At 44.4% G+C, this 12,071-nt stretch overlaps 1 protein-coding gene across 2 annotated transcripts in view; it reads right to left on the reverse strand.

The window, feature by feature from the left end:
* RNF185 (ring finger protein 185) overlaps positions 1 to 8,758 on the reverse strand; it is a 30,133-nt gene extending 21,375 nt beyond the window's left edge. Inside the window, exon 1 of one of the 2 annotated variants that reach the window (XM_070628488.1) lies at positions 8,588 to 8,758. The gene's annotated coding sequence lies outside the window, so the exon portion shown is untranslated. The remainder of the gene's footprint in view (positions 1 to 8,587) is intronic. The other variant, XM_070628489.1, reaches the window with a different exon arrangement.
* Positions 8,759 to 12,071: the final 3,313 nt, after the last annotated feature.

A 12,071-nucleotide genomic window follows, 5' to 3' on the forward strand; every position in this document is an offset into this window, starting at 1 on the left:
AGCACCTTGCCTATCCAGGAGAGAGCCGGCCATTTAAGAAACAAGTTCAAACCTAGTTTTGAAAAACATTCCTAAATTTGAGATGTCCAGGGTAACACATGGTGCTGGGACTAAGGCAGAGGTGCAATACTTATCCCCGGAGGAGTGCATAGCCTGGAAGCTGAAGTCGACTGACCCAGCATCCTCACTCCTATTACCTTCCCAGAGCTGGCCAGGACCACCTCACAGGAGCTGAGCAAGGAAAAGAACACAAGAGTTGCATATCCCTGTAGGAACTACCAGGGAACTCAACCTCATGAAGAAATCTCTTTGTAGCATTCTTGTGATCAGTTCTCAGGTTCTAGACAATTGCAGATATTCATAACTTGCCTTCTCTGCTCCTTTAAGAATTCCTGAACCAGGATGTACACAGACATCTAGAAACCTTAATCCTAGTTATGAATATTAGAAATCTGCGTGATAAATAACTAGCATGATCAGAGAGGGGATCCAGCAGAGGTCTTGCTCCTGGTGGGCACACACTTGTTCACAGGGAAGCTTTCTGCCAGGAACTGCAGTGTGCCTGAGCCTGTCTGCGCTGCTCATTAGGCTGCTGCTGGATCACATGGAGGCAGAAACAGGATCCAGACCCTAAGAACATCTACATCACATTCACAGAAGGTTGGCGTGGGAGGAAATCTGAGTAGGTTGATTGGAACACACAGAAAGCAGGCTCTAAAATTTTGGAGACTAAATGGAATTTGGGTCTCTAGGCTAGCTCACAGAGGCCTGGCCCTCAAATTCAGGACTAAGGGCATGAATGGCCTTTCAGGTCCAGAAGGACAGAGGAGGCTAGAAGACTGGCCTCTTTTCCTCGGGGTTGCACTGGTCCTTTATTCTGGTACCCTCTAATCCACCCTCTGTTGAACCAACTCCTCTCTTACCTTCAAAGATTTATTAAAGATCCTGTTTGCCATGCATTCAGGATACAGAGATTAAGGATTTCAGTCTAAAGTGACACACAGACAAGTAAACCAACAAGGCAGCCCAGTGTGCTGGGTGCTGAGAGAGGTGTGTACAGAGTGTGTGAGGGCAGGGAATGCTGGGGAGGACACAGACGCAGCACACGGGACAAGTGGACAATTCAATGTGCCAAGTTCAGTGTGGCTGGAGCCCAGGGCACATATGAGAATGATAGGGCAGCAAGGGCTGGGACTGAGGCAGGAAGAACGGCCTTAGAGTCCTTGCGCCCGTCATACTTGAATTGGGATTCTAGGGTCAGCTGTTTCTACTTTCTCATATTTTCTTCCACTATTTCTGAATCAAAAGGGCTTTTTATTTTGTTTTAAGCTTCAATGCTTTTTCTAAAAGTTTATCAGGTTTCCTAAGAAAGGGTGAAGTAGGACTTGGGCACACCTAGCACAAGCTCTTAAGGACCATCCAAGAGGCTGCCTTTTGTCAGCCCTTACATCACTGTCTTAAAATGTCCCTTAACTTTTTATGGACTTTTGTCCTTAAAAACTAGCATGGCACAGAGGAATTTGATAGCTTTGGGTTCAAACCTCAGCTCTGCCACTCACTCTTTCAGACATTCTTCCCTCTCTAAACCTTTGTCTTACTCATATGTAAAAAAGGAGCTATTACCTTCCTCACAGGACAGCTGTAAGGAGTAAAGAGATAAAACAGTAAGGGACTAGCACAGTGCCTGGCACACAGTTAAGTGCTCAAGAAATGTTCCTCTCTCCACCGTAAGGTCTCTCACGGAGTACACTGAAGGTGTACTGCTTCATTATATTCCCCACAGAGCTACGCAATCAGCAGGTACTCGGTTCATTTGCTGAACGAATGAATCACAACTTCACTCTCTGAATAAGCAACATTCCTTGAAGGGATGGTAGGTGAGGCATCAGAACCGTCTATAAGGAAATCTAGAATGGGACACAGTTTGATTCAGGCAAAATTAGATTTTCCCATAAAGCGTTAAAATCACGAGGCACTTGTTATATTTATCATCACTATGAATAACATCAGCTAACACTCTGCCCAGCCCTTTACAATGAATTATATTATTTAATCTTTACAGCCTGCCTTTGAAGTAAACACTATTATATCATTGGTAGCATCTCCTGGGATGTTAGATTAAAGCTCAGAGTGGTTAGGTCACTTCTCATGGTCACAGAGCCAGTCAAAGGCAAAGCTTCCCAACTCCCAAGTCAATGTGCTTAACAGACAGTACCTCAGTGATCTCTTGGTGTCTGTCTCCTCAAGACCACACTCAGCTTCCAGGTGCCTTACTCAGCCCAGGGCCAGGCACCTCAAGAGCACCTCACAAATGTGTGTGGGTTGATGGATCTGATGCCCAGGAGTACTTAGAACTGGACAACTCAATATGAATCAACTAGGCCAACTCAAGTTGTGGAAAATCAATATCCTAAAAGAATAAGACATTCTTCAGTGATGTTTTCAGAACTGGAATGTTACATAATGGTTTTAGAGTAATTTTTTTTTAAATAAGTATTACCCAACACTATTAAACAAGAAAAAAAGATCAGGGATATGCCACCAGAAAAAGGTTTGGATTTTCTCAAATTGTACCCACCTCTATTGGGGATAATGACACACACACAGAGGATTAATTATTCATTGAACTGTCTATTACTCACTCTAGTTAGACACCTCCTAGAGCTGCACGCACAGTGTCTGTCACACAGTAAATGTTCGATAAAAGTATGTGAACAAATGATGGGGACGTGCAAATTTCAATTCAAACCAACATAACTGAGTATTATGTTAAGGAAAAGATCTTCAGACTGGTCAGCTCCCAGTTAAGGGCTGCGGATTTCTAGTACAATATAGTGAAAGGAGCCAGAGGACCTAGTCTGATGCTCATCTTTGCCACTCACCAAGCCAGGGTCCTCACTTGCAAATGGGGGAATTGTGTCTGCCCTTCCTTTGTTATCAGAAAAGTTTTCAAAATGAGAGTTTTGGTTTTGTTGTCACATAGGCAGTTAATCCTAATTAATTCAGATTCTACAAAATCTCATCAATTCAGATTTTACCTGAGATTGAGCTAAAGACCTATAAAATACTCTGAAGGTACAGTATAAAAAGAAAATGAATAAGGTTGACAAGATTTAATTAAGAAAGAAAATTTCTAAGCGTTTAATAACATCCAGTATATACTTGACAAAACAATGATTTCACTTGTCATTTCAATAGGAGGTCCCCAGGAGGACCATCAGGAAAGCATATATAAGATAGACCAACTGTGGTTAAAAACAATAAAACCAAAATGAAATCATTTTGAATAATCTATTAATATTGATTTTTACAAATCAGGCTTGTGTCCCAAGCTACCTGACATTAATTGTCGGTGTGGTTTTGGAAACATTTAAAGAATGCCAACAACTAGGCTCAAAGATAAAAATAAATCAGACAAGGTTCTGGTTCCTGCTCTCAAGGAATCCACCATCTAGTCAGGATTTAACTGCTATTTTTTAAAAAGCGCCTCACAGTGAGAAACGCCTCTGTAGAAATAGTAGTAAAAAACAAGTAATTTTCCTGAGCTTTTGCCCAGAATCCACTCCCATATTCAGAGTTGTCCATCTTTTTTTTTTTTGGCAAGGAAGATTCGCCTTGAGCTAACATCCATTGCCAATCTTCCCCTTTTTTTTGCTTGAGGAAGATTAGCCCTGAGGTAACATCTGTGCCAATCTTCCTCTATTCTATCGTATATGGGATGCTTCCACAGCATGGCTGATGAGTCCATGCCCGAGATCCGAACCCACGAACCCGGGCCACCAAAGCCGAGCACACGGAACTTTAACCACTCAGCCATGGGCCGGCCCCCAGAGCTGTCCATCTTTAAAACCCCTGCCATGCCTACATCACAAGGCACTTCTGAGGAACAATGGGGAGTGTGGACAGTAAACAGCCAAGTGCTGTGGAGACTACCATGGCAGTCAACCTGACGAGTGGTCCCAGGTTGAAATGGCCAGCCAGTCACCTAGGCCACTTCCAGAAGCAGGCACGGCCTGTTGCTTCTGATCTCTGTGTGTCCTTAAGCCAGTTGGTGGACAAGGGCACCACCACTTAGCGGTGCTTTGCTCCCACTGCTCAATGAAATGAAGAGATGGACCCACGCCATTTCTAGCTGATGTGAAGAGTAGAGAAGTAGGGGCCATGGTAACAATGCAGCAATTTGGGCCACCTCTGATAATCTTAAGCCAGGGGCCACTTGGTGGCTTCCTCCCTACTTTAAAAACTACATTTCTCTGGAACTGGCCGGGTGGTGCAGTGGTTAAGTGCGCACGTTCTGCTTTGGCAGCCTGGGGTTTGCCGGTTCGGATCCGGGTGTGGACATGGCACTGCTTGGCACGCCATGCTGTGGTAGCCATCCCACATATAAAGTAGAAGAAGATGGGCATGGATGTTAGCTCAGGGCCAGTCTTCCTTAGCAAAAACAGGAGGATTGGCAGCACACATTAGCTCGGGGTTGATCTTCCTCAAAAACAAAACAAAAAAAAAGAGGAAGATTGGCAACAGATGTTAGCTCAGGGAGAATCTTCCTCAGTCAAAAAAATTTGAGTGGGGGTTGGCCCGGTGGCGCAGCGGTTAAGTTCACATGTTCCACTTCTCGGTGGCCCAGGGTTCGCTGGTTCAGATCCCAGGTGCAGACATGGCACTGCTTGGCAAAAACCATGCTGCAGTAGGTGTCCCACATATAAAGTAGAGGAAGATAGGCATGGGTGTTAGCTCAGAGCCGGTCTTCCTCAGCAAAAAGAGGAGGATGGGCAGTAGTTAGCTCAGGGCTAATCTTCCTCAAAAAAAATTTTTTTTGAGAGAGATTCTCTAAAATAATTGACCAGTCTGACCAGTCCTCTTCAAAAGTTTCCAGTCATGAAAGACAAAAAAGATGGAGGAATTGTCTCAGATTAAAAGAGACTAAGCAGGCCAGCCTGGTGGCATAGCACTTAAATTCATGCGCTCCGCTTCAGCAGTGCGGGGTTTGCCAGTTTGGATCTGGGCACGGACCTACACACCACTTACCAGGCCATGCTGTGGCAGGCATCCCACATATAAAAAAATAGAGGAAGATGGGCACAGATGTTAGCTCAGGGCCAATCTTCCTCAGCAAAAAGAGGAGGCTTGGCAGTGGATGTTAGCTCAGGGCTAATCTTCCTCAAAAAAAAAGTAAAAAAAGAAATAAAATAAAAAGAAAACAGACTAAGGAGACTTAACAACTAAACGCAATGTGGGAAACTGGACTGGATCCTGAACAGGAAAAGGACATTAATGGGACAAATGGCAAAATTTGAATAAAGTCCATAGATTAGTTAGTAGTATTACATTAACGTTAAATTCTTGTTTACATAATTTGAATATGGTTATGTAAAACATTAACATTAGGGAAAACTGGGCAAAGAGCATACAGGAAGTTTGTGTATTATTTTTGCAAGTCTAAAATTATTTTAAAACAAAAAGTTTAAAAAAATGTACATGAGGCTGCCCCAGTTAAGTGCGCACATTCTGCTTCAGCGGCCCAGGGTTCGCCGGTTCGGATCCCTGGTGTGGACATGGCACTGCTTGGCACGCCATGAAGTGGTGGGTGTCCCACATATAAAGTAGAGGAAGATGGGCATGGATGTTAGCTCAGGGCCAGCCTTCCTCAGCAAAAGAAGGATTGGCAGCAGTTAGATCAGGGCTAACCTTCCTCAAAAAAAAAAAAAAAAAGTACACGATGCAGGTCAGGGGTTGACAAATTTTTTGTGTCAAGTGCCATATAGTAAATACTTTGCACTTTGTGGACCATATGGTCTTTGGGGCAACTACTCAACTCTGCTGCCAAAGACTATATGTAAATTAACAAGTGTGGCCGCGTTCCACTAAAACCTAATTTATGGACACTGGAATTTGACTTTCCTATAATTTTCAAATATCACAAAATTTTATTCTTCTTTGCATTTATTCTCCATCATTCAAAAATGTAGAAGCCAGGGGCCGGCCCGGTGGCCGAGTGGTTAAGTTTGTGCGCTCCGCTTCGGTGGCCCAGGGTTTTGCAGGTTCAGACCCTGGGAGCGGACATGACACTGCTTGTCAGGCCACACATCCCACATGCCATCCCACACACCACAACTAGAAAAGGACCCACAGTTAAAATATACAACTACGGACAGAGGGAATTTGGGGAGAAAAAGCAGAAAGAAAAAAAAAAAAGGACTGGAACAGTTGTTAGCTCAGGGGCCAATCTTTAAAAAAAAAAAAAAAAAAAAGAGTAAAAGCCATTCCTAGCTCACAGGCATGCAAAAACAGGCATTAGGGCCAGATTTGGCCCACAGGGCAGGGACAGCAGACTCCTGCTCTAGGTCAGAATTTGCCAATGCGTGCTTCAATTAAGGCAAAAAAATTGCTTCGCATCAATTAAGTTTGGCAACACTAGATCAAAGAAGGTTAGGTACACGCCTTTATTGCAGGACATCTCAGTGCCTTTAATGTGGTACTACACACTGACAAGCTCCTAGAAGGGATAATGATACGTAGCTTTTTCCAAACTTATTTTTACCACACAACACTTTTTTCAGGGGCATCTCTTCAGACTAGTGGCCTGAAGACACACAACAGAAATGCTGATTTAGGAACTTTTTTAAAAGGAAATTTTCAGATTGAGAAGCTTTAAAGACGCCACCAAATTAAAATAGTTTTACCCAGCACCTGGATAATATCTGAATAAGCATTTGAGAACTTTTTTTTTTTTAATCCTAGGAAACACAAACAAGGCAGGAAGACAAACACAGGCAGGAAGTCTTGGCTCAAACCCAACCTTTTCTGGGGGGGAGGGGAAGAGAAGTGGAGGGTGGTGTCAGCAGAATTAGGTCATAATATGGAATCTCTGCGCCACAGGGCAACGTAAGCATTCTAACAGGTTCTGAAAAAGTGATCTGCTTAGAATTTTGTAAATCACAAAATAAGGAGTTTTGATGTTTGATTAGAAAACTAAAGACACGCTAGAGTATTATCTGCAGATTACATGTAAGTGAGGATTAACTAGCAAGTCAAGTCCTTAAGAGGACTGGTTTTAAATGCTGGATGGAAAGTTAGCTGACAGATTTCAAAAACTCTCTCTGTAGACACATCTATACAACACACTGCTGGAGAGAGGATTAAAGAGGGATTTATGTCTCAGGGAGGAAAGGCTGGCCTGAACGATCTCAAGGGGCCCTTCTGACCCCTCATTCTGTGATCCAAAGAGTCCACTGGCTTCTTCTGATCAAACACAAAGTCTTCAGAGGCATTTCCAAGTTGTTCTAAGAAAATAAGCTACAAACCCATAGGGTGGGGACCCTGCTTAGCTATTCATTCAATAAACCTTTAAGGAGCCTTTATCAGATGGGGTGTTCTAAAGTCCTTAAAAGGAAGGATGGTGCACAGGACAACCAGGAAGAGATTACATAAGTTCAGACCCACCGGCCTTACTTCTAGAGGATGTAGGCTAGGGGGATCGAGGTGTCAGGAAAGAGGGCAGAAAAAAAGCACTCAGTACCAGAAAGATTCAAAATAACCACTCAGAATCAGACACTCTTAAGCTGGAAAGGAGCTTCATCCGACACCTGTATACCTCCTTCAACAGGGAGTTCACCACCTGTGGAGGCAATCTATTCCATTGCTGGTCACCTCTGCCCAGCATTTAGTTCTTAATTAAGTCAAAATCTTGTCTTCTTGTAGAATTCACCTGTTGGTCCTAGTTCTGCCTCTTTCAACCCCAAAGATGAAGTGGAAGCCCTCTTCACCATAACAACTTTTTCAGTTTTTAACGACACTTCCTTTGCAGGGCTCTCTTTTCTGAGCTAAACATCCCAATTCTTTCAAAGATCCTGAACTGGCTCCAGCTGCCAGAAAGCGAAGAATGGATACCTAGTACTCACAGCAGGAAAGCACTTAGGATCAGTGGGTTTCAAACATCAGTAAGCAAAGGACCCCCAAGTCTAAGTTCAAAACGCAGTTTCCTAGGTTCTGACCCAGATGCTAAATCAGGGGTCTTATTTGAGCCTCGTCGTGTAAAGCATGCATCTCAGAGCATTTCAAAGCAGATGGTGTGAGCACCATACTTTGAGAAACACTGCCCTGTTTCACAAATGACGAAACTGAGGCCCAGCACAGGGAAGGAATTTGGCCCAGAACGCACAATTGGCTGTCGGCAGCGAAGTCTCGAACCCGATTCTCTTACTCCCAACCCCAACTCTGTTTACCACGGTTCCCGGCTTCGTCTGACCATTCGGGAAACTCGTTAAAAGCACCTCCACATGAGAGAGGCAGCTTCGAGCGGGGCACAGAAGGAGAATGAGTCCCTGCCTAGAAAGGAGAGCTCGTGGGAGCTTTCCCCTTCTCGGGGCCTCAGTTTCCCCAAACTATAATCCCGGGACGGAAGACCACAACGCCAGCCCGAGCTCTCTTCTGGGGCGGCGGGCCCGGGGCAGAGCTGGGCTTGCTGTCTTTGCGCCCCTGGGCTCAGGAGTCGCAGCCCGGGGGCCGGGTGAGGAAGGAACGCAGCGCCCTGCCCCCGTCCCTCAATCTCGACAGCCCAGAGCTGCCGACCCAGCCCCTTATGTACCTGCCTCTGCTCAGATAACGCCGCCGAGGCCGCCGCAGCCCCGTCCGTCGGCCGCCCAGCAACTCCAGCAGTCACGTCAGTCGGTCGAGGCCAGACCTCTGATCCCTCCTACGCGGACTCCGGTCACCTGATACAGAACCGCCCCTCCCCGAGGGACTTCCGGCCACAACCGGAAAAGGTTGGTCCGCTGCACTGTCTTCCGATCCAGGTACCCGGCTCTAAGGTTCCGCCTGCGGGCAGGCAGCGGGGGACCCTAGGGCCTACTTGGTGTTACCAACTGAACATTCTCCGCAACTGGGGAGCCGCCCGAGGAAGGGTCTCTTGCCCTTCCTCTTGGAGTTCTTCCTCTTTTCGGTGTCGCGAGCTAAAGATAACATTTTGGCTTGTTCTGAGCAGGTTGTGCTTAATGTCTTATGGAGCCAGAGCTGGGGTAACGTTGGCAGCTTCTAAAGAGCCTTGGTTGAGGCAGAGAAGGTACCAGATTGATGCGGGCTTGGCGAGCGGAGGAGTCAAAAAAAAGATTTCTTGGACTCTCAAGGTCTGGTAGTAGTACTCCTTTATTCAGAGAATAGCATGGGGACAGGAACCATGGGCAATGAAGGGCTGCAGGCATGTAGGCCAGGACACCTTGGCCTTCTCTACCTGGGGCAGCCTTGATCCACATCAAGATAAGCTTAGAACTTCTTGTTGCATCAGAATGTGAGGATGATAGGAATAAGAATGATGGGAATATGTCAAAGGGGTCAACACAGAGGTTAACTTGAAGGAGATACCACTGGCCAAATCAGGGCAATTTGACCATCAAGATACATAATGATAGTAACAGAGTATAATTGAATAAAATGGTAATCCATGAGTCTTTACTGACATAAATAAAGAAGTGAATAAATAAATGAGGGAGAAGGGAAAATTCTTCCTTTCGGTAGAATGCCAACCAACGAATATGATTGAGTTAGAAAAATCAATAGTGAATGGTAAAACTTGAGAACAGGATGGTTACACAGTAAAATTGTCTCCCATAAATTACTTATTGATTACAAAGGAAAAAGAGTAATTTTACAGAGGTATAACCTTGAAGAACAAGTGAATCAAAGTGATCAAAGTTAACATCACCAGTTATGGGTCAAGTAGAGATCATGTGCCTCCTAATAAGATCAACTGAAAAGGTGGCCGAGTGGTTAAGTTCACTTGCTCTGCTTTGGCAGCCCAGGGTTTCACTGGTTCGGATCCTGGGCACGGACACGGCACCGCTGTTCGGGCCATGCTGAGGCAGCATCCCACATGCCACAATTAGAAGACCCACAACTAAAAATATACAACTGTGTACTGGGGAGATTTGGGGAGAAAAAGCGGGGGGGGGTGGGGGGGTGGGAAGATGCGCTGAGGAGGACACAACATCTCTTCTGTGGTATTTGTCAAAAATGCATATCCCAAATCTTATGAGGAAGCATGAAATAAATCCAAGTCCAGAAACACTGTACGAAATAACTCTGTCATGGGAGACAGAGAAAGGCTTAGGAACTCTTTAAAGAAGATTAAAGAGGCATGACAATAGACTGTGGTGTGTGATTTTTTTTTCTTGAGGAAGACTAGCCCTGAGCTCACATCTGTGCCCATCTTCCTCTATTTTATATGTGGGACACCTACCACAGCATGGCTTGCCAAGCGGTGCCATGCCGGCACCCGGGATCGGAACTGGCAAACCCCAGGCCACCTAAGTGGAACATGCGCACTTAACCGCTGCTCCACCAGGCTGGCCCCTGGTGTGTGATTCTAAATTGGATCCTGGACTGGGGTGAGGGGGGACAGAATAGGTACAATGGACAATATTGGGACAAATGATGAAATTTAAAAACAGATTGTGGGCTAGCTGTTAATACATATTGTATCAATGTTAAATTTTCTAAATATGATTGTCGTATTGTGGTTATGTTAAGGAAATGTCCTTGTTCTTAGGAAATCTTTGTGAAAGTATTTAGGGGTAAAAGGGCACAATGTCTCCAACTTAATTTCAAATGATTCAGAAAAAAATGCACATATATATATAAATAGAATGATTAAGCAAATGAGGCAAATGAAAACAACTGTGAATCTAGGTGTTAGGGAGGTGGGTGAATTCCCCCCGTTTTCCTCAAGGTTTTTATGGCTGATGAAATAATTTAATAGACAAGTTAGCAGGAGAAAATAAGTTTAATAGCATGTGTAAAAGGGAGAAACTCAGGAGAAACTGAGTAACTCAGCCATCCAGTAGAGGCTGCCTGTTTAAATATCTTTAGCCACAGACAAGGAGGACGTTGTGGGTAGTGATTTGGGGCTTCAAAGGCGGGGAAGGCAATTCACATGGAGATGGAAAAGCAAATGTTTGGTAAATAGAACTTCAATAAGAGTGAGCTTAGCAAGGACCCTCCCAGTCTACAGATACCCAGAGTTATCTATGGTGATGACCTGTAGGGGACAGGCCTTTATTTTAAATTTCTTTTAGGCAGTTAGGGGGCAAGGTCAAATGTTCTTCCTGAGTCTTCTAAGACTCTATTGTCTTCAGCTTGAAATAATCTGCATACCAAAGTGGTGTATCTTGGGGTGACCTACTCTGAACCCCATCATTGGTAAAGGTTATATGGAGTTCTTTATGTAATTTTTGCAACTTTTCTTTAAGTTTTAAATGATCTAAAAATTAAAATTTACCCCCAAAAAGGGGGGAGTGCTTCAGTCCTAGTGAATTTCCTTATTTATCTATCACACATTTATTTATGTGCTAGGCACTGGTAGTTCAGTGAGAGACAAAGCAAGACCTTTGCTTTCATGTCTAGTGGGAAAGATATTAAACATGTAATCACATATCTAATAGACTATTTATCTAGAGGAAGATGGGCACGGATATTAGCTCAGGGCCAGTCTTCCTCAGCAAAAAGAGGAGGATTGGTGGCTGATGTTAGCTCAGGGCTAATCCTCCTTAAAAAAAAAAAATACCAACTGTGGGGGAGGAAGACATTTCCTCTACCCACTGTGGGTTCTTCTGGCCAGAGAATAAATTAAATTCACAGGAGACAGGAGAAAATTAAACAGAGCTTTATAACATGTATACATGGGAGAGGCTCAGGCAACCTCAGCAACTCGCCAAAATGGCTGAATCCACCACCTTAAATATCCTCCTCAGCTAAAGACAAAGGAGGATGTTTGAGGTGGGTGGAGTCAGTTACAGGAGGTTACCAGACAAGTACAGTAAAAAAGATGCAGATTTAAGTCCTTGCCTTTGGCGTTAAGAGTCTCTAGAGATAAGGTCATCCCCTCTTCTTCCTGGTGCAGAGAGGAAGACACCTTTAAGATGGAGATTTCCTTTACAATGTAAATGTCTCTTAACAAAGGGTAAGTAAATTCTACTTTTCAGATTTTCTTTCCTGTCTGCAGTTTAAGTAACCAGCCCCAAATAATCCTCATGCCAAAGAGACATATCTTGGGGTGGCCAATTCCAGTCCCCCACACT

Source organism: Equus przewalskii, chromosome 7 (genome assembly GCF_037783145.1).
Source record: "Equus przewalskii isolate Varuska chromosome 7, EquPr2, whole genome shotgun sequence".
NCBI classification, from domain to species: Eukaryota; Metazoa; Chordata; class Mammalia; order Perissodactyla; family Equidae; genus Equus; species Equus przewalskii.